General features: G+C 45.3%; 1 long non-coding RNA gene across 1 annotated transcript; it reads right to left on the bottom strand.

The window, feature by feature from the left end:
• LOC144390969 (uncharacterized) lies at positions 1-859 on the bottom strand. Its single transcript, XR_013454816.1, has 2 exons — positions 466-859; positions 1-377 (listed from the first exon to the last, which is right to left on the bottom strand). It is a non-coding gene; the product is annotated as an uncharacterized LOC144390969 (long non-coding RNA).
• Between the last annotated feature and the right edge of the window lie 2,912 nt (positions 860-3,771).

Below are 3,771 nucleotides of genomic sequence, written 5' to 3' on the forward strand. Positions count from 1 at the left end.
TTTATGCAAAGAAAGAGCTTTATTGACAACATACAAACAACAACTACATACAAAGTGAGGATCTGCCCACACTTGGGTAAAGGCGGTTTAAAAAACTACAGCTCTGTAAACTGTCCGTTTGCCTCCTTGGGGTTGTAGACCGTCACTGGCGCCGTGTTTTCCGAGGCAGGTCTGTTGTGCAGGCGCCTAATGTGTGAGGATCTGTATTTCTGAGTCGCCTCTAACCGGGACTGACTCAGAAATAGCAGCGACCGTACAATCCACCCCGAGACCCCGCCAACAACGCCGTCCTCTCCGTCCGACGTGAGCTCTACGGTGGTGGATTTCCAGAGTTCCACCTCGTCATCAGCCAGCACACTTTGTCTCGATTCTAGCAGCTGTAAAAACAACAATGAATCAGTACTGTGCGATGCGATGCGTATGGACACAACACATCTATCAATGCACCTGAAAAAAGTGTCTGACCCTCTTTCTTCTCGCTCGACTCCGCGCTGAATCCTTCGCAGCTTCCGCCCGCAATGAGTGTTCCGGCTGGGAAAACCTGAAGCTCCTGCGTCCCGTCTCACAATACGTCTCACAGGCGGATGGAAAACAATTAAATGAGTGTGGTATGAATAAAAAAAAATCAAACGCAAGTGACAGTAACATTTAACAAGGAAGGAGAAACAGTAAACAGTGTCACTTACACACAATGACGTTGTCTAAATCTGGACTTTTCCCGGAGCAAATACGAGGTCACCGCCTCATTATGAGGCGAGATTAGTCTGTGAAAACAAAATGTACAGTTATGATCGGTATCCATCCTATGGTATCTATACGTATATATTTCCTTATACCGCAGAATGAAAGCATAATCTTTAAATCTCACACCCTTGCTCCGGTTCGTGGCGCCTGTAGTTTGTCTCGGAGTTGTGAAGACGGCGCACCGCTTCCTTTTCTGCTCACTTGTAGGCTACTAGGCTACTCTTAGCTTTCGTTTTAGGCTACGCTACTTTTAGCTTAGCTAGCAGTCATCGAACATATTCTTACCGCTATCTTGGGATTGTGCGCCCGTCTCCTCTTCTTTGAGTCAGTTCCTCCAGAGCCGCCATCCTCTCCTCCATGGACAGAAACCCGGAGAGTCCCGAACGCTCCAGTGGGGCGAACCGCTCGTTGATATCGGCAGTTTGTTGTTGGAGTTGACGAGACGATCCACTGAGAGCATTCAGCAGTTTCTTCTCGTCTGTCTGCGGACTGGCCGAAAGTTGGTGACCGTGGAGAGGAGTTGAAGGCGAGTTGAACGCGAGACGTCGTCCAGCCATTATTCACGAACCAGCAAAAACCAAACAAAGGAACTGGAGATACAGTTCTTCTGATTATAGTAACACGCTGTTTGTATGCTCGTCTTGCAAGTACTGCTGTCTGAGTCATGCCTATGACCTCACACGTGATTGGACGAGGAGTCTAAGGGTCCTCCAATCACATACGAGGTTATTGTTATACGGAAGGACCAGTATTTTAGGAAGACAAATGGTTGGGACTTTGAAACAGCTGATATGCTTTATGTAAAGCAGTGTTTTGGTGTCAGCAGAACGACTTTCCCTAGAAAACTGTACAGTGGTGCCTCTTTCTCCATTCCACCAGACACTCTTGGATGAGTCTGACAGACATGCAATGTTGACAATGTATCATCAGATGTACCCTTGTGTCACTGAGGTTGAATGTTTTGCCATGACATGTAAACGGGTAACATATATGAATGTAACTTACTCAATCGATAGATGCAGAGCAGAAAGGTCAGCATATGTTTATGCTAAGTGGTGTGGAAACACTAACAGTTTTGAGGAACCCGTCCTTGACCCTCTAGCAGAACTACGACCAGCCATTATAAAGCAGTTTATAGTTGTTAATGTTGTGTCAAAGAGTACAGCATTCATCCCCACCCGGACAGACATTTTTATGGAAAGCCAATAGAAGTTTGGGGCTTGCAGGGAACAGATACGTCATACCCAGCATCATTTCTGCCAGTTGAGCGCATTGCTAGAAGATGTGTGGTTAATACATCCTCTGTGCATTTATGTAAGACCAAAGAAAAGGTCACTGTAGTCCTGCCACTATGCACTGTAGTTGAGCTCTAGGAGACTGTGATCTCTGCAGACCCCTCATGCTGATTCAAATGTTGTTTGCATGGAATGCTCATTTTACCTTGATTAAATTGCTCTGCAACACACGCAAGCCTTTTAGAACCATGAATTGAAACGAGTGCGTCGACGCAGACGCAGAATCATGCGCCAGCCTTTAGAATAACTTATTTTCCCCGTTAAGATGGTTCAGCTACTGTAAAGAAAAGGGCACCGTCTCTCGCTCTTTAATCTCATTAAATGCTCGACAGCTTTGTTTGTCCGACGCGCCCTGAAACAAGCTCCATATCTCACGCGCTTCTCGCCGTTGTAGACCGAGCTTTGGCATGTTTGGCAGAGCGCCTTGAGCGCCGTGTACAACCAGTATGGATCAACCGATTAACCAATTGATCCATATTTAAGGCGCTCCGACAGTGTTGAAAGCTGAACTGTAGTCTATGAACAGCATCCCCACATAGCTGTTGTTATTGTCCAGGTAAGAAATGGCGGAGTTTAATGCCGTGGAGATGGCATCCTCCGTACTCCTGTTCTTGCGGTAGGCGAATTGGAACGGGTCCAGTGTGGGTGGTAAGCAGGTTTTGAGGTGAGCCAGGACCAGCCTCTTGAAGCACTTCATGTTGGTTGGAGTGAGTGCAACTGGGCTCACTGCGGTGGAGTGCCTTGGCACTGGCACGAAAGAGGTGGTTTTAAAGCACGTGGGGACAGTAGGCTAGTGACAGGTTGAATATGTCAGTCAGAACCTCAGCTAGCTGCCCAGCAGAGGCCCTGAGGACGCCATCAGGGCCAGCAGCCTTACGCGAATTATAAGTTTGAAGAATTTTTAACGGTTTAATTTTGTTTAATTTACGGTTTGCCTTTTTTATCTTTATCCAGTCTTCCCTTTTAATTAGGAGGAGGAGGAGGAGCAGAGCCTTCTTGGCCGCTCTTGAACAGAAAAAAAATAATTTGATCATTTGCTTTTCAGAAATTAAAGATTCACACATTCATTTTTCATCAATAATGTTGACAATAAACAAACGTGAACCTTAAAGTCGTTACATATACCTGATATAACTGATTTTGCAAAGATTTCTTGATGAATTAAATTATTAGAAGAACTAAGAAAGAAGAAAGTAATTTCCTTGTATAACTGATTTTGCAAAGATTTCTTGATGAATTAAATTATTAGAAGAACTAAGAAAGAAGAAAGTAATTTCCTTATTTCGAAACAATTACTATTATTATCAGTCCAATTTAAATAATTAGTGTAAAGATTTTAAATAGCTCGCCCATGTGCCTGACTCTATGTGGGGGGTGTTATCCCCCCACGTATCCTGGTGAAGAAGGCTCCAAACCACTATGCAGACTATATTCTCCCTATAAGAAATGAGCCACCTGCAGCCTCCCCTGTCCCACAGTGCCCACTACTGAGAAAAGCCAACTGTCAGAGCGAGTTTGTGCCCTGGAGTCATCGGGACATGGAAGCGCTGGAGAAGGGACTGCCGCCATTGGGAGAAGGAGCTAACCCATGGATGCTGCTCTTTGAAAAATACACAACGGCTGATAAATTGGCACTTAGAGATATACGGGCTTTAATAGCCCGTCTAGAGGGAACAGTCAATCTAAGACCCTTGGAAGTAAGAACAGGAACAACCAACGACGACAATGAGGA

Source organism: Gasterosteus aculeatus, chromosome Y, assembly GCF_964276395.1.
Source record: "Gasterosteus aculeatus chromosome Y, fGasAcu3.hap1.1, whole genome shotgun sequence".
NCBI lineage: Eukaryota > Metazoa > Chordata > Actinopteri > Perciformes > Gasterosteidae > Gasterosteus > Gasterosteus aculeatus.